Source organism: Neovison vison, chromosome 3 (assembly GCF_020171115.1).
Source record: "Neovison vison isolate M4711 chromosome 3, ASM_NN_V1, whole genome shotgun sequence".
Lineage (NCBI taxonomy): Eukaryota > Metazoa > Chordata > Mammalia > Carnivora > Mustelidae > Neogale > Neogale vison.
Genome location: NC_058093.1, coordinates 158,067,646 through 158,093,332, shown reverse-complemented (window position 1 = coordinate 158,093,332; position 25,687 = coordinate 158,067,646).

Genomic DNA, 25,687 nt, shown 5'->3' with positions numbered 1-25,687 from the left:
AGACTACATCTACCAATTAATCCATGCAGATGCAGCTACTTTGTGTCACTGAATGGAAGGTAGAAAGAGGCAAGGAAAGGATGAGTGGAAAATGGAAGTGAATGATGACAACACATGATTATTATAAAAGTTATAATTAACTCAATCCTTTCAGTGTAATTACTGTGATGCATGTTTTCATGTGCCTTTTCTTATGTAATTGTTAAGGTAAACCCCTGATGTAGATTTCAGTTTTATTGCTAAAAAGCAACAACTATCAGGTGAGGCTAGGCTTGGTAAATGTCAATAATCAAAGTGGTTTGTTCTGTTTGGTAGTCATGGAGGCGGGCAACACTGGAGACTAGGCATACCCTCTATTGGAATCCCAGGTAGTGAGTGGATTCAAGATGGGTCTTTGGCAAAAACTAAACTGTAAGCATTCTGTGTCATGCAAAGTGTCATACAGGTGTCAGGGTCACCAACCAAGAGAGCCCCTATTCAGAGAGGGCTATCTACACAGACATCCAGAATAGTACATGGAACACTGAGACAGGGGGCTTCACGGAGGAAAAACCTCATCATGACAAGGGTTATGGGCTATCTGCAACTTCCCAGGCAAATGAGTCTCAGGAAATGAAAAGATTAATTCCAGATTTCATGATTATGCTGTGGCCTCTAAGACCCTAATATCATCTCACCCTAACTTCAATGCTTCACAACAAACCTAGAAGAAAGGCATTAGTTTTATAATCATCATCAAGATTATCACCATCACCATCATCATTTTTACCAAAAAAGTAACTGTGGCTTAGAGCAGTTAGGTCATTCAGAAGAACATAAAATCATGGTATGAACTCACGTTATCTGACTCTAAAGAGAGTTCTCCTAACAAACCACCAGCTTACCTAAGTGAAATTTCTAGGCTCACTCATTCACTCAGTAAACCAATATCTATAGGGAAGATCCTATGTGCCAGCCATGGTGATGGGGTATAGTTATTAGATGCTCAATGAATACTGTTTTGATGATTGAATGGATGGGTGAATGAATGAATGCTTGAATATGCTTTTATATTTGTGAACATGTAGCTCAGAACACACCAATTTGAAGCTATGACGTTTTTAAAAAGATTTTATTTATTTATTTGACAGAGAGATAGAGAGATCACAAGTAGGCAGAGAGGCGGAAGAGAAAGAGGGGGAAGTAGGCTCCCTGCTGAGGAGAGAGCCCAATGCAGGGCTTGATCCCAGGACTCTGAGATCATGACCTGAGCCGAAGGCAGAAGCTTAACCCACTGAGCCATCCTGGCACTCCTGAAGCTATGACATTTTGAATAAACTCTTCTCTGGAGGCCATACGGTAAGATCACCCCCTTGTACATGGGAGCAGTCTTCCTTAGATTGAAAGGCTCTGTTCTTCCTGTCAATTACCCTGACATAAGGCCTATTTTAGATTTGGGAATGAGAGATGGTGAAGCAGGCATTAAACCAGAGGGAAAGCAAAAATTCCTTCTTTTCTTTTAGTCTCTTAGAAGTTTGGTCTGAACTCAGAGGCAGAGGTGCTCAGAGCACAACTCCAGGCACTGTATGCAGCTGTTTCTGACACATGGAAGGGGATCCTATGCATTGGCCTAAACCTATGGGCTCTATGATCCTTGGAATTTAGTTGTCATGCATAATCCACCTTTAGGTCTATACTTCAACATTCAGTAAACTCTTATCAAAGGTAACAGCCTAGCAGCCTTGGCTGTGTTGGAAGTGGGGCAATTTACAGTGAGGATCAGGGAAACTTGGGAATCACCTTCTAGGCAAGAGTGGAGGTTGCAATATTTCCTTAATTCTCAGTAGGGTGGAGATCTCCTGGGGACTGCACAGAAGAGGGTTGTGTCATGACAATAGTGTGGATGCTTAAAAGCAGAAGGAGATGGGGAAATGTTTTCAAATACATATGAAGAACAGCTGGAAGGACTCATAAATTTAACTGGCAGACATGTAGTCAGAATTAGGGAATTAGGGCATGGAAGAGTTGAGAGGAGTTGACTTCATAAGAATGTGGTTTACTTCTGGGGGTACTTGCTGACGTTTATTGGGCAAATACAATTCCGTGCCCATAATAGCTGCTAACTGGATACGTGTGGTATAGTGAACAGAACAGAGCCTTGGTAGCCAGGAGACCCAGGATCATCCCAAAGAGTGGCTGGATTAGTTTCTTGGGTATCTGTCACTTTCTCTGAAGCCAGGACCAATAATGTTCATGTGTATGACACATGCCCCCTGGAAGCCAAAGTCTTATGTTCAGTACTCATTCCTAGCACCAGCTAAAGTCCAGTCCTTTCTTTCCCACTCAACAAAGCATATAGGAGCCTAAGGAAAATGTGAAGCTATTAAAGGGGTAATATTCATTCTTTCTAATTTATATGTAAAATAGGTATTTGCAAACTATAAATAAATGTGAAGCACTCACAATACCACTAAGAAAAACGATCTGTAAACCATCTCCCTGGACTATTAATCTATGTCTACACTGCCTTCCTATCATTTGGTATGGACAATCTTCCACAAGGAGAAGCAGTAAGATGGGAGGAATAGAGAGTAGAAATTGGGCATGATGGTATGAATTCATTCTGATGTTGGGAGGGTGGAGAATGAAACACGTAAAGATTGGGAAGTTGAGCTGGGTAGCACAGCACAGAGATGAACGTCACGGGAAGAATCCACTGGAAGAAGAGCTGCATCTCTTTTGCTCAAGCCACCACTGGCACATCTTGGAAATCCCCTCTGACTGGGAGGGCAGGGCATAAGCATCTTCAAAATTCTGCCAAAATTCAGGGGCAGTCACAAAAGGGGTTAGTTGCCATTTCCCTTCCATGATATCATTCTCAGTGAGAAGTCAAGATAGAAAACCAAAACAAACAAGAGAAAAAAAAAATCATCGAAATCCACATTCTTAGTTTCCATTTAAACCAGGCTCCAGGTAGACTCGTTATCTTCAGCACAGGATTCTCCCTTAATGTGTGGGTCATAGATTCAAATCGGGGGAGGGGATGAGAACACCTATAACCTGATCCAAACACTCCACTAATTTTTCCTCTTCCTCAACCCCCCCAGGGGGTCAGTAGCTCAGTGGTTACTCACCGAGGAAGAAAAGTTGAAGCATGCAGACTTATAGGGACCCACTACCAAAGACAGAGTGAACCAGGGAATACAACAGAATCCTGCTATCGGGTTGACTAGCTCTGTCTCATTTTCAGAGATGGCCTCCAGTAAAATCACATGTGAGGCTGTTTCACTTCTCTTAAGCTTATAACCCAAGGCAGACTCCCTGGGGAGGGGCATCTCAAACTGAATTCATGCTTTCAGGTGGGGTCAGGAGATTTTCACTAGGTAAGTGTGACTTTCACTTCTGACAAGCAACGACATCACTTGATCAGCACGTAATTCTTAGGAAAGAAACATTTGGCTGAGCTAAAAGGAAAAGCATCAGGCACAGACAGATTAGATTTTCCTTTAAATAAACATGGCCTTTCAGAAAGGCAAGAAAAACGTTTAGAGCAAAACATGCTGGGCATGAGAATTTCAGATGAAATATCCACCCACCCTGAGCAAGAACAAGAATCACATCACTATCCCCAAGTCAGAATTGCTCCTTTGTTAAACCAATGAGGATCATTTAAAAGTGTATGTTCTCATAGGCAGAGATGCATCTCTCCAACACCAAATTTTGCACTGCTCTGGTCTCACAGAGCATTCATGGTGGATGATTATTTCATTAGATCACTTGGATTTGGGATACTTGAGGTTTTCCCAGCCTTCAACTTGATCCTAAAGATAACAAGGAAACCCCTCTTCCAGCAGGTTCTTCATATTAAATGGAATGGCTATGTTATAGTCCAATCACTGAATCATAATATAGTGCTGATCGGTTTGCTTCTTAAATTTCATAAAGCTCTTCACAAGGTTTTCTTACACGTCTCATCTTTTTTCCATTATGTATTTCTGTTTCCATTACATGCCCTTCACTTTCTCTCCAAACCCCAGTCTTTCCCTCTACTTTTTATCTCATTGACCCAAATTAAAAAGCCAGGAACGTTTCACATTTCATTTGCATTGCCAATCACATTCAGTTAATCATCAAGTCCAAAGAATTAAAAAATTTTCACAAATGCATATGCCAGTTCAATAAATACCTGTTAAACAATTTTATATGTTTCAGCCACATATCTGTACATTAAAGATATGGAGAGAAAAGGGTAATGCTCTCTTGGAACTCCCTTTTAGTGGGAGAGGCAAATGATGAGTAAACAAGATAGTTCTATATACAGATACCTCGTGAAGATGATAAAACGAGGCATTGTGATTCAGAGTGACCTGCTTGCCCTCTCTAATTTAGTGACATTTAAACTGAGACCTAGATGACGAAATGAACCAGCTACACAAACATCTGGAGGAACAACAGTCCAAGCTGAGGGAACAGCAGGGGCAAAGGCCTCGTGTATTAAACAGTCTACTTATTTAACACAGGACAAAGTGCCTTTGGCTAAAGCGGGGTGGACTGTGGTTTCACAGACTAACATGAATGGTTGGAAGATAAGCAGAGGAAGGGGCCTAGTGAGCTGCAATGAAGAGTTTTGATCCATTCTAAATGCTGTGAGAAGTCATTGAAGGGTCTGAGAAAGATAGTAATATAAACCTAATTTCTATTTTAAAAGATATGAATATTGAACAATAGAGATGATGGCAGCTTGGGCTAGGTGATAGCTATGGAGAGAAGCTACATATTCTCTGGATATTTGGGAATTTCAGTTGATGTAACTTGGTGATGGATTGGATACAGGATGTGAGAGAAATCTGGGGTGAAGCCTAGGCTTCTGACCTGAATGACAGGCGGGCAGTGGTGCCAATCACTCTCACTCACACATTATCATCTTTTACTTAGTCCAATATCTTGTCCAATATCTTTAGTCCAATAAAATCTGTCCTCTAAAATCTCTAAAATCTGTCATCCCCATCACTGCCAGGATAATTCAGAGAGAAAACAATGCTCTCATTATTCCATTTCTCATAGCCTTTCTTTTTAAAAGACTTTTTGTTTACTTGTCAGAGAGAGAGTGTGCATAAGCAAGAGGAGACAGCAGGCAGAGGGAGAAGCAGGCTACCTGCTGAGCCAGGAGCTGGATGTGGGATCCTAGGACCCTGGAATCATGACGGGAGCTGAAGGCAGATGCTTAATCGACTGAGCCTCCCAGGCATTCCTCTCATAATCTTTCAGTAACTCTCTGTTGCTTAGGAGAGGTAACAGGATCCTTTATCTAATGTTCAATGATATGGTATGTAGAATTCTGAGATGGATCTCATACTTCTATGGCCTCGTGTAGTTAGCCTGTTAAAACCCTCCCCTTGAATGTGACTGGGACCTGTGAATATGACAGATGTCACTCCCATGATTAAGTTATGCTGGATGAGACTGTATTGGATGGGCCTGTCTTAACCAGGTAAAAGCCTTTAAAAAAGAGACTGGCTCTTCCTGATTAGAGACTCTTCTGGCCTCAAAGAAGCAAGCCATTATGAGTTTTACAACTGGTAGGAGGTGAATGTTTCCAACAGCCACATATGCTTGGAAGAGTACCCTAAGATCCAGATGGGACCCTAGCCCCCAGCCATACCTTGACTGTAGGCTTGTAAGACCCTGAGTATGGGTATCGACTTAGCCATGCTTAGATTCTTGAGCCATAGAAACTATGAGAGAATATGTGCATTGTTTTAAGCTTTAAGTGTATGGTGATATGTTATAGCAGCCAGAGGAAACTAAGGCAAAGGCCTTTCATGCCTGACTTCTACTCATTTCTAACTTTATCAGTCATCTTAACTGGTGTCAAACTTTATCCTTTAATAGTACCCAGTGATTTGCAGATATTGGCCTTTACCTGGCTGTCCTTCACCCCACACTCCTGGTGATACTGGGTCCTCTTTCTAGAATTTCCTCTGTCTCTCCATTATCTAATTTCTACTTGGAAACACTCTTTTAGGAAAACTCACTTCACAGTTCATCTTCGTCTACTAATTTACTCTTTTAACACATATTTACTTCACACCAGTCGAAGGATATAGAGGGATAAACAGAAATTTCTGCCATCATTTCCACTGCATCCCAATGGAAGAGAGAGATCTTCAAAACAAATAAATAACTAAATACATGGGATAAAACCTATGATGGATAGAAAGTTTGGATAGGAGAATAACAATGGCTTCTTCATAAAGCTTTCCCAGCCTATCTTGACTTACCCCACCATTCTGCCTCTGTTCTCCATAGATTATATGTATATTAAATGTAGGGATGGTATTTTGCTCCTCTCTATATCCTTAGTACCTCGACCATGTGCTTATGCACAATAGTTTTGTTGAAAAAATTTATATAAGACCTACCTATTCCTGTTGGCTTCTATGAAAGCCAGAGCAAAACATTACAAAACCAAATCAAAACTAAAACCACAAATCCACTCTGTCCCTAAATCAAGAAGGGCCTGACCTAGGGATTTAATATCCAATACAGTGGGACCTTAATTAGCTAGCTGCTTCTAGCATATTTCCCAACATCCCTGGACACTTGTTTTAACATAACCCAGCAGTCTCCTTGATCCCCAAAATGAGTCATCAACCTGTCTTACTTGACTTCTAATCATAGTCCCTGATGCCCTTCTCATTCCCTATTAGTTCATTTCAGTTCTCTGGGGTTTTCTTGTCAACTAGTTCCTTTTAATTTCATTCTCTTCTTGCCATTTCCCTTGTACAGATTCCTATTACAACAGATATTTGTCAATTTCGAGGCCTCCCAGCAACTTTGAACACCCTTTTTAAGTTGAAGTTATTTGTTTCTTATATTTTGACTCTGTTGGGAACCATGTACTCAATTCCCTTGCCTCCTTTGAAGCTGGGGCACACTTATATGACCCATAGCCTCTTAATCAGATTTAAGGAATGGATGGAGAATTAGAAAATTAATAATTTAAAGAAATAGGCTCCACATAGAACCCTTTTTGGAGATGGTATTGGGAGCTACATCTAGTTTCCATGGGCAGTGGTAGCTAAGGTTCTTGCAGAAGCATCCAGGGCTGGCTTCCATAACATCTGTACCTGGCAGACATACCAGACTATCTCCACTGAGGCCAGTTCTGCGGTATGGCTTTGGACATTATTCTAGGTTGCATAGCTGGAGTCTGTGAGCTATCCAATATTCTTTAATATAGGCCTTAAACTATTGAAGCTAGTTCATATTTGTTATAACTAAAAAACTTGCTTGTTACATCTCTAACTACCCTCCCCCCAAACAACTTGGCATTCACTTAAAGAGCATTCCAAATAGTGTGCCTGGTCTATTCTACCATTCCATTATCCACCTGGCCATTGTCCCTATTCTCTGCCATGAACACATACAGACAGAGAGTGGAAGCCTGAGTGTGGGCAAAGGTACAGAGTACAGGTGTTTAGCAAATTCCCTTGGGTTTGAGATGTTCTACTGATCTTGCTTACTAATCCCTGACCCAGTTACTCCTAATACCTTTTCTTTACCAACTATGATCCTCCCCCAAAATGCTTAATGGAGAGCAGTATTATTCTACAAATCTGTAAAGTGGAGAGCTAAGGGGACAGATTTGGGCAACCACATCACTTGAGGAGCCATGTAAGACTTGTAAGACTTGAGGAGCCATGTAAGTCATTCCCACACATCTTCCCAGAAAGAAAACTCACTGTGGTTAGCCTCATTAGAAACTGCTATATGGATCTGCTGCCAAGGAAACTACATTTTTTTTTATTCCCAAAGTCAGAACTTAATAAAAAATGGAAACAGAAAGCTAGTTCTAAAACAGCCTAATTTTTTCCTGTGCCATAATCTCAGCAAGCCCATTAAATTGACAGGTCAGCTTATCACGGATTAATGCACACAATGACCAGGAGGGAGCAGGCAGGTCAGAATCAGGTTGGGGTGCAGTCGGTTAAGGTGACAGATCATCATTTTCAAAAGAGAGGTGAGCCCCTCATCAGCAGGGCTGACAGAGTGTCCATCAGAGGCAGAGGTCCATGAAGGTCAGGAGGATGCACCATGTACCCTGCAAAGTGCCAGGATGCAGTCCCCCAGACAGCCACACTGCTGTATTAAACAACCTTCTCAATGTTGCCATGCTTTTTGTTTTGTCTTTTTTTTTTTTTTATATCACCTGCCTTTGAATTTTGCACCACAAAATGAAAATTAATTGAAGGCTCCAAGTATAATGATGGACCATGCTACTTAGCCTAGTTTACTTATGAAACTCATTTCTCTTGCTTGACCTCCTACCAAGGTACTTTCCTGACCACGGGAAATGGTTGAATGTATGGAGGCATGGAGTGAAGCTAACCCAGTATTGCTTCTGTCACCTTCTGGCTGTGGGTCTTGAGAGGCAAGTCAGTCTCAAGCCTGAACACCTTTCTTGTAAAATATCAGTACACACTCCACGAGTGATGTGGAAATGTACCTGGCATATAACACATCTGTCATGGGCTGTCAATCATATTTTCCAGAATCTCTGGCTAGCCCTATTCCCAAGCATAGAGTCCTATGAACCAACTGCAGGAGAAAGAGAAAGCATTAGGAATTTATTAGCTGGATGGCTTCCTGTCTCACCTCTCTCTTCAGCTATGGCAGGCAAGATACTGTCGGCAGCTGTGTCCCCACATAAACAGCTGTCTACATGAAACAAGGCAGGAGGCCCATATTAAATAATGAAGATAGAATACATTAATTATACCATGGTAAGTAACTATCATATAAAATATGACTATTATATGATTGTTATTACTTTTACTGCATTATTCATGCTGACATAAATATAACAGCCCACTAGTCATCAGTGTCATACTGTTTTTATAGAGAAAGAGAATGGAGCTCAAAGCATTTAATGACCTAATGGCCAAACCTCTAAAACACCAAAGTAATGGTTGGCAATGCATGAAAAGAGGCCTGCAGTTTTGCCAATAGGACAGCTTAATGGCTGAGCTATGTTTTAATTTTGACTTCTCATTCCACTGATGTCTTCCTAGTCCATCAGCCTTATAACTGGGCAGAACAGGTTGAAACATATGGGACTACAAACAGAAGAACCCGTGATAGGTTACCCTGGCCCGGAATGTCAAACCTGGTCTTCCAGTTACACCATGGGAGCTTCATTTGTTTGATTCTTAAAAATAACTATTTAAATCTATACCAGCTCCCCACATATGAGTAGTAACTCATATCATTTTAGAGTAATTGTAGCAATATCTCATATGAAGTGGGCAAAGCATATTAGGAAAATAAAACCCAGAGACAGTTTTCCAAGGACAAAATTGCTCGCATCAATATTAAGTTCAGTGAATTAAAATTCTTGTTCTTTTCAGCATTTTATACTACCTCTTATTATCTGTAAGTATCTGTAAGAAAATGGATCTGGAAAATGAAAGGACGAGGGGTAAACTGGTAGAAAGTGTGTAAGGCAAAACAAGTCTCCAGATTCACAGTTCCCAAAGACTTTCTTTCTAGACCTACCAAGCTTATTGCCTGTCCCACTTTCACCTTCTTCCTCATACAAGTCTGGCATGGGCAAGCCAAGATCAAAACACAAACAAACAAACAAAAGAACCCATAACCTTTTTGAAATTATCAGAAAGAGATTAAAATGTACCCTTTGCTAGGCATTTAGAAAATATGAAAAACTCATATGTGCTTGCAGCCTTCCCATTGAGATCAGGAACAAGACAAGGATGCCCACTTTCACCACTCTTGTTCAACATAGTATTAGAAGTCCTAGCAACAGCAATCAGACAACAGAGAGAAATAAAAGGTATCCAAATTGGTAATGAAGAAGTCAAACTCTCTCTCTTCGCAGATGACATGATTCTTTATATGGAAAACCCCAAAGACTCCACCCCCAAACTACTAGAACTCATACAGCAATTCAGCAACGTGGCAGGATACAAAGTCAATGTGCGGAAATCAGTGGCTTTCTTATACACTAACAATGAAAATACAGAAAGGGAAATTAGAGAATCGATTCCATTTACTATAGCACCAAGAACCATAAGATACCTGGGAATAAACCTAACTAAAGTGGTAAAGGATCTGTACTTGAGGAACTATAGAACACTCATGAAAGAAATTGAAGAAGACACAAAAAGATGGAAGACCATTCCATGCTCTTGGATCGGAAGAATAAACATTGTTAAAATGTCTATACTGCCTAGAGCAATCTATACTTTTAATGCCATTCCGATCAAAATTCCACTGGCATTCTTCAAAGAGCTGGAGCAAATAATCCTAAAATTTGTATGGAATCAGAAGAGAACCCGAATCGCTAAGGAAATGTTGAAAAACAAAAATAAAGCTGGCGGCATCACCTTACCTGATTTCAAGCTTTATTACAAAGCTGTGATCACCAAGACAGCATGGTATTGGCATAAAAACAGACACATAGACCAGTGGAACAGAGTAGAGAGCCCTGATATGGACCCTCAACTCTATGGTCAATTAATCTTTGACAAAACAGGAAAAAATATACAGTGGAAAAAAGACAGTCTCTTCAATACATGGTGCTGGGAAAACTGGACAGCTATATGTAGAAGAATGAAACTCGACCATTCTCTTACACCGTACACAAAGATCAACTCAAAATGGATAAAAGACCTCAACGTGAGACAGGAATCCATCAGAATCTTAGAGGAGAACATAGGCAGTAATCTCTTTGATATCAGCCACAGCAACTTCTTTCAAGATACGTCTCCAAAGGCAAAGGAAACAAAAGCGAAAATAAACTTCTGGGACTTCATCAAAATCAAAAGCTTCTGCACAGCAAAGGAAACAGTCAAAAAAACAAAGAGGCAACCCACGGAATGGGAGAAGATATTTGCAAATGACAGTACAGACAAAAGGTTGATATCCAGGATCTATAATGAACTCCTCAAACTCAACCCACACGAAACAGACAAATACATCAAAAAATGGGCAGAAGATATGAACAGACACTTCTCCAATCAAGAAATACAAATGGCTATCAGACACATGAAAAAATGCTCATCATCATTAGCCCTCAGGGAGATTCAAATTAAAACCACATTGAGATATCACCTTACACCAGTTAGAATGGCCAAAATTAACAAAACAGAAAACAACATGTGTTGGAGAGGATGTGGAGAAAGGGGAACCCTCTTACACTGTTGGAGGGAATTCAAGTTGGTGCAGCCTCTTTGGAGAACAGTGTGGAGATTCCTCAAGAAATTAAAAATAGAGCTTCCCTACGACCCTGCAATTGCACTCCTGGGTATTTACCCCAAAGATATAGATGTCGTGAAAAGAAGGGCCATCTGTACCCCAATGTTTATAGCAGCAATGGCCACAGTCGCCAAACTATGGAAAGAACCAAGATGCCCTTCAACGGATGAATGAATAAGGAAGATGTGGTCCATATACACTATGGAGTATTATGCCTCCATCAGAAAGGATGAATACCCAACTTTTGTAGCAACATGGCCGGGACTGGAAGAGATTATGCTGAGTGAAATAAGTCAAGCAGAGAGAGTCAATTATCATATGGTTTCACTTATTTGTGGAGCATAACAAATAGCATGGAGGACAAGGGGCGTTAGAGAGGAGTAGGGAATTTGGGTAAATTGGAAGGGGAGGTGAACCATGAGAGACTATGGACTCTGAAAAACAGTCTGAGGGGTTTGAAGTGGTGGGGGGGTGGGAGGTTGGGGTACCAGGTGGTGGGTATTATAGAGGGCACAGCTTGCATGGAGCACTGGGTGTGGTGAAAAAATAATGAATACTGTTTTTCTGAAAATAAATAAATTGGAAAAAAAAAAGAAAATATCTAAACATGACCAAATTTTAGACCCTGTAGAAGGCTATTTTAATCATATGTGGACATGGAAATGGATCATTCACTCATCAATGAATATTTATCGAGGGTCTTCTGTGTACAAAATAGAGGCTGGGATCATAATTTTCAGACTTTTGCTGATGTGTCTGGATCTTTACACCTCCCTTGACACCAATGACAATCACCATTATTTTATCATTACTATCTATCTCTGCTAAATTTTCAACGGTTATGAAAAATTCAGAAGTCAGAGTAAGATATTTAAGTCTCTACCAGAAGTGTCTCGCTAGATGCCAAGTGGGACAAATTTATGCTGGAGCTCAGCTACTCAGGATTTCTATGAAGATCACATGAAATTATGCATGTGAAATACTTTATAACAAAGGATCATATATATATGCAAGGTATTGTTATCAGATTTACTTTTCTAAGTAAATAATTTAATGGGAAATGACTTGGGCGCTGATTCGAATAACAAACTCACTTTTTTTCTTAGAAAAATTCATTGATATTTTATTTTACAGTAACTATTAAAAATTCACAGGTAACTTTATTATTTCCTATTTTATTTTATAATCACCATTTAAAGCAGTACTTGAATTGCTAATGATTCTTATTTAACTTATTATTATGGAAATTTTTTAAAATATGTGAAAGTAGGGAGAACAGTATCATGAACCTCCATGTTCCCATGAACCAGTTTTTTAGCAATTTCTCTCCCACCCCCTTTCCCTCAATACACACAGTGGATTTTTTAAAAGCAAACACTAAACTTTGTGCCATTTCATCCTTAAATATTTCAATATATGTCTCCAAAATATAAGGACTCTTTTCCTGTGTTTATTTTTAACACAACCACAATAGATGACCACATTTAAAAGAAGCCTTCAGGAGACAGTTTCCTATTAGGAAAGAATATTGTGCCATGTATCTTATTCAAGAATATTCTGTGACTCCCCAATGCCCTCAGGATGAAATCTCAACCCTAAGATCATGCTCTAATCAAAATCTTCCCATTGTCCCTCCCATCATCTAGGCACATTTGTTCATACTATTTAATCCATCATAATGTAGGCCTCCTGCTGCCTTTCCATCTTGACCCTACCCATTTTGCAAAGACCTTTTAATTTCCACACATCACTGCAGCCTCTAGTGATTTTTTTTTTCTTTAAACCCTTATAGCGTTTACTCTACCATTAGAAAGGAGTATTACAGGGATCAAAAGCATGTGCTCTGAAGTCTGACAAAGCTGGATCTGGGAATTTCTCCATGACTTACTTACTAGCTAAATGCCCTTGGGAAAGTTCTCCCTAGTCCTCATATCCTTAGGTGCTAATAGGAACAATTTGTATTGTAGTTAAGGATACTAATTAAATTTATATGTGTTATATATGTAGACATTGTATATATGTGTAAATCATAACATACTCACATGTACACACATACACATACCACACACTCACGTACATGCTTACATTGTTTGGCAGAAAACCATCAAGGTAGTGTTATTCCTGCTGTTGTTACCATCTGTATTCATTACCATATTCTGCCTTTTGATATGGAGTTTACTGTTATGTTTCACTACTTGACTCTTGGACGGTTAGTTTCCTTTATTTGTATTTACTTACAGACATCAGCTTCTTGAGGTCAGAGCCAACTCTGACTCTCTTAGCAGTTGGCTTCACAGAGGAGATTCTCAAAGATATTGCTGGAAGACAGCCAGCAGTGTGCAGAGACATCAAGACACCCGGGGTTCTTTCTCTTCCCCAAACCCCCAGGATGTTGTGTTAAATAGGAGAACCTCTCCCTTCTTTTCAGGCTCTCTGCCAGTCTTGCTATGTTTGTGTGGTACAGGGTACTTTAAAGTGAATCTGTAGATTTCTCCAAAAAGGAAAAACCTTTTATGCAGAAAAACAGGTGACGGGACAACTGGAAAAACAGCCGTTTCTAACCGAAGTGAGTTTCCTGACAGCTGATCCTATCAGAGGGCTGCTGTCTTATCCTGGAAATGCCATCCTTCTTTTAGTCTGTAAATATCATGCTATAGAGAACACCTCAGCACTGGCTTCAGGAGGAGACGGAGTCAACGTTGTATGGCAGTTTACTGTCAACCAAAGGACAATGCTTCTTTCTTGGATTTAATAAAACAGGAAGGAGTTTGGGCAGGCTGCTCCAAAGAAAGGACACGCAATCCTGCCATCACATTGTAGTTTCTTTAATAAAATGATGAAAGAGCGTCTTTGTCCTCCAAATGCCAGTCTAACTTGGGCACATTCACTTTTTTTCACTTTCAAATGTGTGAATCCTTGGAATGTGGCTGTGGTCTACCTTTTAAGCCTGTACCCACAGCTCTGTCAAAGGCTCTGTAGGGCCCTTTTACCTTGCAGTATCTCCCCAGTCCAGGCCAGATCCTCTGTTTCACCTTTTCATAGTCTAACATGTCACCAAGTGAAGATGTCGTTCAGTTAGCCAATGCTTTTTGGAAAATAAATTCCACAGAAATGGAAAGATTATCTTTCTTGCTGAGAATATTCTTCGCTGTGAATTACATACTCAGATTTCTCTGCATTCATTACCCGGCAGAGAACAGAAAACGACAATTTCATTGTGAAGGGGGAAGTGATTTTTGGCATGTGGATCAATTCTAGTAAGGGCTGGTGTGAGAAGGGGGTCGATATGATAGAATTTGTGTAGCTGAAAGAACTAAAGACTGTTGGTGAGTGTGGATGAAGGAAGGCATTTGGGAGGGAATAAAAAACACAGGAGATGGTATCAGAGGCAGAAATGGAAAGTCAGGAGGATATACCTCTTGCATCTGGAAATTCTGCTGGTACTGCCCAGAAGCAGTAAGAATAGTGAAGACAGGGTCTGGAGCCAAGCGGCCTATGAACTAATCCTCGTTACCCTACTTACGAGCCCTGTGACTTTGGACAATTTACTTAGCTTCCCTAAGCTTCTATTTCCTTATCTGTAAAACGAGGATGGAATTGTGTGCGCAGGTCATGGGGCTATGTTGAGGATTAAGATCATGCATGTTAGACATTTGGCACAGTGTTTGGCACACGTCATGTACCCAATAAATACCAAATTTCATTTTATATATTTTTCTTAAAAGTAGAGAAATAATGACTATTATCAGAACTTAGGATTTATGAACTGCCCATGATATGTGATCTTACTGTCTAAGGTTTTCTTTTAAGGGTCAGTGTTAAATAAAAAATGTGCGTTCATCTGCAAAAAATAGGCACTCATTTGCTTAAGTTCCCTATGCTAGTACCCAATGGAACAAAAGTACTTTAATAAAATCTGTTCTAGGTCTTCACATAGATATACACACACATAAATATTACACATCTTCACTTATTTGATTTTCATAGTAGCCCACTCTCCAGGTGAGGATGCCGAGGCACAGAGAAATTAAGTATCGTGCACCCCTCAGCTATTATTACACTACACCTAGTGTTGGAAGTTGGGTGGTTATTCCAGAGCCTATGCTTTTAACACTCTAAGGCCTGGAAAGATGTAAGAATGAGGAGCAGGATGGAGTCCGATCCAGGGTTCTTTATTTCTTCCCGAATGGGATTCTTTCCTTACTAGCTTACATCTTTCCTCCATGAAGGCTGCAAAAATGAGTGGGGGAAGGAGGACGGGACTGAGTATTCAGAGGTCTGGGCTCCGACCAGGGCTGCCACTTACCACATACGTGACTTAGGCGGGTGCTGAAGAGGGATTTAGTACTCTGAGTTTTACTGTCATCATACGCCACTTCACGATGGCAACCGGTCCACAGAACAACTTTGTGGGTCATTGCAAAGGTCAAATTAAATAGTTAGTGGTAAATTACCTTGAAAACTCAAGAATACTAAGACACTATTCTTATTATTACTAATTCCTTTCTTTGCATATAGATTCTGCCTAAAGTCCAAAGTCACAAACCTGATTGATAAAAATTATCTAAAGGCTTTTTAAATTTTTGTGTATTAAACTACCGAGCCCCAAACCTCACCTTCAAGTACCTGATCTGATTGTTCTGGGATGCATTATGGAATGTAATTTTTAAACCTCTCAGGTATTTCTGGTTAAACAGGTCTACAAAACTTTAGTCTATGCCACAAAAGTGTCACCCTGAGTGATAGACTATCTTAAGTATTTCCTATCCAGATTTTCTTCCGCCTGATATTTATCTTCTCTAAAACTGAGTTCCTTAACAAAAGTTATATATTCTTATTTTTTTCTTGTAAAACTTGTGGAACCTAGATTAGGACTGCATAGAATGGTTGATTGAGTTATATTTATTGACTTTATTGAAGCCCATTATAAGTGGATCTCCTGCACACTTGCATATATGTAAGGTACTTTTTAAAAGAAACAGTGAAAGTTGCTCAGAGAACTCTTTATTGACAATGAAGAATTACCTTCCTGAATGGCACCCCCAAGGCATGGGTATAGATTAAGTAACCTTTTAAGGTGATGACCCTTTAGAAAGGTTAGTCTTGATTCAAAGGCCAAATCTAGACAAGCAAACCATTTTGGGGAAAATAAAATAGCTGAATCCAGCCAGTGAACTGAATATTTAGTTAAACACTCTTTAAATGAAGTAGTATTCTTAGGGATTCACTAGAGTTTAAAATGTGACCCAGTGTTTTCCTGAGGTGTGGTATCATGGAGCACAGAGTGTAACCAAGCCTGGGACTGAATTCCAGTGTAACAACTGAGCAACTGTGTAGAGAAGGCATGGTTCCTACTTTCTCAGAACCTTTGTTTTCTCATCTCTGTGACTGAGAGACTATAGAGTTAAACGAGGGAACACATGCAAAGCACATGTGATGGCACATGGTGACATGGGATAAATGGCAGCTTCTAGTCTTCTCAGACATAACTGATCTGCTCACCACTGTCTGTTTTACTCTGATGGTTGGAAGAAGTTAATGCAGTTGCTGAAGCAGTGGAGGAGTACATAAAGCACAGGAAAAGGCAGACTTAATACATGTAGCTTAATTCTAGAATGTGTTTCTGAAAATCCCAGGACTTCTTTGTGAACATCCATTATCTCTCTGTTAAAACAAAACAAAACAATCCCCCCCTACACACAAACACAAAGAAGCAAGGTGCACAACACTTCTTGTAGCATTTTGCCTGCTTGTTTTAGAAGGAGACATTGATAAATTGGAGAGGATCCAAAAATGATAAGAGGGATTAGAGGATATGACCTATAGAGAAAGATTATTAAAAGAGCCTGGAGCCATGCCTGGAGCCATGAAGGCAGTGGGTGGGGGATATGATAACTGAACATAAATTCTGAGAATAGGTGAGAAGTATGGAAAATAATATTTCAGGTGATTGGACCATGGGCAAATGAGGATCGATGTCCTTAAACCAGAAAAGAAAGCACTTGTGTGAAGTATTCTTAGAAGAAAAAAATTCAACAGAGAGGTCACTCAATTAAGACCTTGATTATTCCATTTGAGAGGCGATTCTCTGAAGCTCCTTAGATGGCACCTCTACAAGCAGATTGTTCCGGAGTCAGACCTGATGGGTGAGAGAGGAAGGTGTGTCCTGGCTGCCTGTGGTGTTCGTGGTTGTTGTTGTTTTTGTTGTTGTTGTTTTGGGGGTGGTGGCACTAAACCATAAGGCAATGTACAAAACTCCAGTGGGGATGATCTCTGTTCATTTCTTATCTACTTTTTTCCTCCCTAGTGTGGTGAGTGAGCTGTACCCCTAAAATAATATGTCCTGAAAACCAGGACCAATACATGTGACCTTATTTGGAAAAAGGCCTTTGCTGAGGTAATTAAGGATCTTAAGATGAGGCGATCATCCTGTATCATCTGGACATGTCCTAAATCCAATAACACGTACCCTTAGAAGATACACAGAAGACGGCACTAAGACAGATCAAAAGAGAGAAGCTCTATCACCATGGAGCCAAGGAAGCTAAGGGTTGTCGAGGGCAAACAGAAACTGGAAGAGACCAGAAGGGACCCTAGAACTTTCACAGCTTATCAACACCTTGACTTCAGACTTTTGGCCTTCAGAACAGTGAGAGAATACATGTATATTGTTTCAAGCCACCAAATTCATGGCAATTTTTTATGGAAGCCCTAGGAAACTAATCGAACCAGTATGAAGATTAATTTTTTTAATATAGAATTCCCAGACTTTCTCAACATCAGCCACCAAATTAATGCAAGGAAGAAAGTCTTGTATGCTACCTGTGGCTCAAATATTGGGATGAAGTGAGGGATGCCTTTAAGTTACTAGCTCTCTAGGGAAGATGGAACTAGAAAAATGATGGTGGCAGGCAGAAGCCTAAGATACTGACCTAGTCAGGGGCTGGCCATGGAAGTCCACTGCAGCAATGACCACAATGCCCAGAATTAGGGCCGAAGCCTTACAGTTAAGAAAATTCTCAAAAAAATTTTTTTAAAGATTTATTTATTTATTTGAGAGAGGGAGGGAGATGGAATGAGAAAAACAAACAAACAAACAAATGCACAGATGGGTAAAGGGAGAAGGAGAATTCCAAGCAGATTCTGTGCTGAGCGCAGAACCTGATGCAGGGCCTAATCCCGTGACTCTGAGAACACGACCTGAGCTGAAACCAAGAGTCACACGCCTAACCAACTGTACCTCCCAGGCGCCCCCTAAAAACACTCAAATATTTTTTAAAAATTTTTAATATTTTTTTTTATTTTTTATTTTTTCAGCCTAACAGTATTAATTATTTTTGCACCACACGCAGTGCTCCATGCAATCCAGGCCCTCTCCAACACCCACCACCTGGTTCCCCCAACCTCTCAACCCCTGCCCCTTCAAAACCCTCAGGTTGTTTTTCAGAGTCCATAGTCTCTCATGGTTCACCTCCCCTTCCAATTTCCCTCAACTCCCTTGTCGCTCAAATATTTTTTAAGAAAGAGGATATGAAATGAAGTTGACCGGATATTCACTAAGTGTTGGACTCTGGGTTAGGCGCTTTACATGCATTTCAACAGTAAAAGCTATCATTTATCAAACATTTAGATACATGCTACCTACTCTTCTACAAATGATGGTATTTAATTTGGCCCTATGGTATAATGAATGCAATTAGTATTATACCCATTTGCAGTTGAGGAAAATAAGTTTTAGGAGATAACTCATCTTCCCAAGTTTCCACAACAAATAAGTAAAAGATCTCAGATTTGGACCAGATCTGTCAGATTTCACAATACATGCAATTCTGCTGAAGGTCACACAGGTAGAGTCAGGAAAGGTTTCACCCATATTCCTGCCGTTTGCGAAGGCTGTATGCAACTTCACTTCAAATAACAAAACAGTGGTGAGAGAGAATAGAAATGCCAGGGTGGGTGATATAAAGATACACGCGCTCATCAAGACCAGGAGCTGCCTGGAGGAGGAGGAACAAGCTGTGCACCAGAGGCAGTAGCTACAGGCACAAGAACACTAAGGTGTGGAAAATGAAGAAAGACTCTGCAGAGGGATTTCTGAATGCAGAGGGCAGAGTTAAGAGAAAATCTTTGGGTATCACAGAGTTCAGTGCCTTCGGGTCCCAGGTGCACCACTGTCCCCAACACACAGTGAGACTCTTCAGCCAACTGATTTTCACTTATATAGACTTTGAGGATTACATTCCTCATCATGTATATTTTTTGTCCTAGGACGCTGCTGGACCAGCACCTGCCATGCCTCAGATGACCGTGCAAAGTGCTAAGGATCAACAGAACGAAACACAACCAGCATGGTAAATCTACTGACACTATAAAGAAAAGGCACAGAATTCAAACCAACCAAATATTGGTTTGTGATTGTCTTTTCACTTTTGGGCATGGAGCAGGCAGTGGAAGTATACATTGTAGACTTGCCCTGCAGGATAGAAATTGGAGTCTATGTGACTTGCTAAATGAGTGAGCTCCTCCAGTTAGTGCTTCAGTGGCTCAAAGAAGGGCTGGTGTGGACAGGGAGATTAGATCATCAGGATTCAGTCTTGGTTCTGTCACCTCCAACCTGCTGTGTGACCTTAGGGGAGTTACTTAATTTTTCTGTTTCTAAAATTTCTCATCTGCTAAAGTGTAAACTGTAAGAAGTTATTGATTTAATAAAAGTGTTGCAAAGATGGAGATCTTTTGATTATTATCCTCCTTTCTAAATGTGTCATTCCTGTTAAAGCATGCATACTAAAATTTTTTTGATATTTGAGTTTCACAGTTCCAGAATTCATTATTTGCTCATATTCTAGGAACACTGAACTATTTCTCATCTTGCCTTATTCGTACTCCGTATATAGATCTCAACTGATAGTTCTACAAACTAAAAAAAAAAAAAAAAAAAAAAAAGATTTGGTACACCCTTACAGTACTGGTTATTTCCATTATTAGAGTCTAAGCCTCTTGAGTCAAGTGATCAGATCAGATTCAGAAACATCATGAACATATATCATGCATGTGTTAGGCACATTCATATATATTATCTTATATTCTCTTCACATAAAAATGAAAAACAGCTTAGACATATGCAATGTCTTATATCTCTGTGAGGAAGAGACAGACAGATCTACAACCTGAATGCATGCTTTCTGCTCTCACTACAGCCACCTTTTAAAATTTATTTTTAACTTTGATTTTGAAATATTTCAAACAGAAAAGTGTGGAGAATAACACAAGACAAACTTATGACCTAAAATACGAATTTCTTTCAGACTATTAATATTCTGCCAAATTTGCTTTATCTGTGAAATATCTGGGACTATATTAACTTTAGAGGGGAAAACATACTGCTATACTTAATTTCAATAATTGTTAATGATTTATCAAGACTTCCTATTTCTTTTTGAGTCATTCTGGCTTATTCATATTTTTTCAGAAAATTGTTCATTTTATTTAAGTTTCTAAACTCAGGTACACAATGTTTTTCATTCTATTCTCTTAATATTTAAATACATTTTATGTAATTATGTCCCATTTATTCATATCAATATTGTATATTTATACATTTGTTTTGATTTTCTCCCACTTCATCCTTCTTATTAAAGGTTTGCATATTTTAAATAAATTTTCCGAAGGAAGAGCTTTAGAGTTTATTGACACGCTCTATTGTTTCTTAGACTGATATTTAATTATTTCTTCTCTCTAGCTCACTTAGATCTGCCCTCTTAGTATTCTCAGTTAAATGATTTAAACGCTTAAGTGATTTATTTATACTCGTTCATTTTAGAAGATCTGTTGAACTTACATTGTCATTCATTTCTAAATATTTTGTAATTTTCACTTCCTTTTTTATTCCACAAAGTTATTTAGGAATTCATTTCTAAGTAGCAAAATACATGCATTGGCCAAACTGCACTTTCTCCTTATTTATAATCAGGCTGTCTCTTGGACAAAGGTTGTAACTTGCATAATATTGATTCTTTGAAATATTTTGAGCCAGTTTTAAGTTGAAGTGTAGCTGATATACAATATTATATTAGTTTCAGGTGTGAAACATAGTGATACAATATTTATATACATTACAAAGTGATCACCATGAAAAATCTAGCCACTATCTGTCACCATATGAAGTTGTTACATATATTTTTTTAAGATTTTATTTATTTGACAGAAAGAGACACAGCCAGAGAGGAAACATAAGCAGGGGGACTAGGAGAGGGAGAAGCAGGCTTTCCGCCAAGCAGGGAGTCTAAGGAGGGGCTCGATCCCAGGACCCTGGAATCATGATCCGAGCTGAAGGCAGATGCTTAATGACTGAACCACCCAGGCGCCTCAGTTGTTACATATTAACGATAATCCCTATGCTGTACATTTATTCCCTTGTATTATTTAGTTATAATTGGAAGTTTGTATCTTTGAATCCCCTTCCTCATATGAGCAATTTTTTTTTTTTTTTTTTGTGACTGAACAGTTGGGTCAGTGTTTTCCAATGTTTTGTGCATATATTTTATCCATCATTTACAAATAAGTATACATATACATATCTAGCTCATTAACTTTGCTGATATTTTAACTTCATTTTTCGAATTAACATATCATAAATTTTGTTATTTTTTGGTGTTCAACTATATGACTTTAAGCAAAGTGGAGAGTCCTGTAGCCACAGCCACTATCAGGATACAGAATAGTTACATCACTCCAAAAAAGTCTCTCATTCTATCCCTTTGTTATCTTGTCTTCTCCAAATCTGTAAAACCTGGTAGCCATTGCTCTGTTCCCTGTTTCTATAGTCTTTTCTATTTAAGAATGTCATATAAATGGAATTATATACTATGTAACCTTTGAGATTGGGTTATTTTATTCAACATGATGCCTTTGAGATGTGTCCAAGCTATTAAATATATTAATAGTTTGTTCTTTTTTAATGATGGTACCACATTTGGCTTATCCATTAACTTACTGAAGGACATTTGAGTGGTTTGGTGATTATGAATAATGTTGCTATAAATGTTCATGCACTGTTTTTATTTCTCTAGGTTAAATGCTCTGGAGTGGATAGCTGGATCATATGGTAAGTATATGCTTAATTTTTTAATCATAGAATGATTCAGAATATATTCCCTTTATTAATATATTTGTAAGATTTTGATAAAGACTGTCACTAATTACTTTTTTAAAAACATTTGGCGGAACTTACCAACGAAACCATGTAGTCTTGGACTTTTCTATGCTCGGGGGTCCTTCCTTCGTCCCTCCTTCCCTCCTTTCTTTAATTCCTTCCTTCCTCTTTCCCTCCTTCCCTCCCTCCCTCCCTTCCTTCCTTCCTTTCTTTCAAGATTGTATTTATTTATTTTTCACATAGAGAGAAAGAGAGGGAAACATAGGGAGAGGCAGGCTCTCTGCTGAGCAAGGAGCCTGATGTAACACTTGATCCCAGGATCCTGGGATCATGACCTGAGCCAAAGGTAGATGCTTAACCAACTAAGCCACCCAGGCATCCCAGATTTTTTATTTCTTCCCCAACCTCCGTGGGAAAATACACTTTTTAAAAAAAAATTAACATGTAATATTTTATTAACCCCAGGGGTACAGGTCTGTGAATTGCCAGGTTTACATACTTCACAGCACTCACCACAGCACATACCTTCCCCAAAGTCCGTAACTCTACCACCCTAGATTTTTTATTTCTAATTCAACTTTCTTTCTCACTATTGGTCTACATAGATTTCCTATTTCTTGGATTCAAGATTCATGATCCAGTCTTGGTAACTTGTACATTTTAAGGAATTATCTGGTTTTTTCCCCCCAAGTTATCTGATTTGTTGGCATATAATTATTTACAGTAATCTGTTATCACATTATGTATTTCTGTGGTATCTGTTGTATTGTTTTCTCTTCCACTTCTCATTTTGGTTTTTGAGTCTTCCCTTTTTTTTCTTAGTTAACAGAGTTAAAGCATTGCCAATTTTCTTTATTTATTTCAAAAAACTGATCAATACTTTCAATGTTATGTTATTGTTTATTCCAGTCTCTATTTTATTTATTTCTGATTTTTCTTTATCTCTTTCCTCTACTAAACTTCAGCTAAGTTTCTTCTTTTTCTAGTTCATTATGGTTAGTTATTTGAACTTTTTCTTAATACAAGTATTTATAGCATAAATTTCACTCTAACATCTGCTTTTGCAGTATCCCATTAAAAAAATAAAAAGATTTGGGTTCCTAAGTTCAGGGTTCTTATTCTCTAATGCAAAACTTTGTGTGCAACCATCTAGGTCCCTCCACATTGTCAAGCAGGACTTGGGCAAAACGGGAACTGATACTAATATGTAGATGTTTGTGGTACTTGGGTCAGAACAATAAAATTCTTTATCTCTGAAAAAAAAAGGCTACTAGTAAATTGAATTCTTAGTATATATTGTGAATATAATTTCTATAGTACATTACAGTTTTAAGCATTGTGAAAAAATATACATATATGTTTAATTTTAAATAAACTGCCAAATGGTTTTCCAGAGTCCTGTACTCTTTTGGATTCCCCCCAGCAGTATGTAACAATTGCCAGTTTCTTTACATTTTTTCCAGCTCTTGCTATTATCAGTTTTTTTTTTTAATTGAAACCATCCTTGTGCAATGGTATCTCATCATGGCATTAATTTACATTTCCCTAACAGTCACTGATGTTGATACTTGTCTTTTTTCAAGTGATTTTCTTGTGGTTTTCATGTGGTTACTTGCTTATATACTCTTTGGTAAAGGGTCTGTTCAAACCCAGTTTTCACTGGGTTTTTTTACAGCTCTTTATATATTCTGAATACAAGTCCTCTTTTGTACATGAAATTCAAATATTTTCTCTCAGTCTTTGTTTTGTCATTCTCTTATCTGTCATTTTATCAAAGTAAAAGTTTGAAATGTAATGAAACTCACTTTCTTTTTCTTTTTTTTTTTCTTTTATGGATTTTGCATTTGGTGTTGTGTGTGAGAACTTTGCTTATTCCCCACAAAGATTTTCTCCTAACCCCTCTTTCATATAATTTATCATAATATATTTTCTTATCCTGCATGCTGTAAGGTGTCTCTGAGCTATTTTCCAAACCATCAATTTTTTCTTCTACCACGTCTAGGCTACAGTTATCATATCAGTTACATTTTTTATTTAAACGCTGATATTTTTCATTTCCAAACTTATGAATTTGTTCTTCTTCTGATGCCTTTGGTCTTATTTTCTTTCTTTGTACTTTCATAATTTTTTCAAATAAATGTTATACTGTAATTATCTTAAGTTTTTGTCAAATAGTAAAATTTAATCTGGAATGAATATTTTTGTAATATTAACTGTGCTGGCTGGCATGCTTACTGTTTGAATTTTCAATGTTTTTGAAATTTTGATTTGCATATCCATTTGAGTGGAAGGTTTGGTTTGTTTCAGACCTATTTTGTATTGTACATATTTCCCTGACAAGACGTTTGTGGTTATTTGGGTGAATTTATACCTTAGGTGACCTTACTCTAAATTATGTATTTCACAGGTATTTCAGCTGTTTTGTTCTGTAGGGGTGTTGGCTACATTACAAATCCACTCACAGAGCCAAAAATAAGTTCAATTCAGTTCAGCATCATGAGAATATTCCTTTTTCCCACCTTCTAGTCCTATAGCTTTTAGTGAAAGAATAATTCCATGAAGAAGTTGGGAATTGATTTTTTTTTTTTTATCCTTCTGTAAGGAAGGAAATACCAACATAGCCCTAGCTTCCAGGGCTAAGAATGAATCCAGACCCAAACCAGCACTCTGGCCCCTCTTACCTTATGGCAGCTGAGCTCCTAGATATCCCAGTTTGTGTCTGTCATTAGAACCAGTAGAACCAGAAGGGACATTTGACTAAGAACTTTCCTTTTTTTTTTTTTTTTTTTCCCCTCACAGATTCTCTCTTTTTGTAGGTTCATAAATTATTGCCTGTGTAAGGATTTGAGGGCTGACAAACAGGGGACTTGAGGAACCATTATGAATGGAAATACTTTTTATTCCCTCCACATATCCTGAATAGGGTTCAGGATGAAAACCTCTTTTGAGGAAACATTTTACTCATGACTGTTCACTGGGCCATCTATTTCAGACATTCCAGAACAAGGTCTTCTGACCACCCACACAGAATACTGAACCATTTGGAGTACTGCTGGTATCGGTTCCTGCATCACTTCCTTTGTCCGAAAACAAAGCTTCTCGCTTTCCTTCCTTAGACCCCATGTTCCTGAATCACTCAAATATTTTAATTGTCTCACATTTGGAGAGAGCAACATTCTCATGCAACATTCCATTGCTGACAGAAAGGCTGACAAGGCAGCTGACACAGTGGCTATTACTTTGAGCAGTTTCTAAACAATATCATTTTGCTGCCCTTCC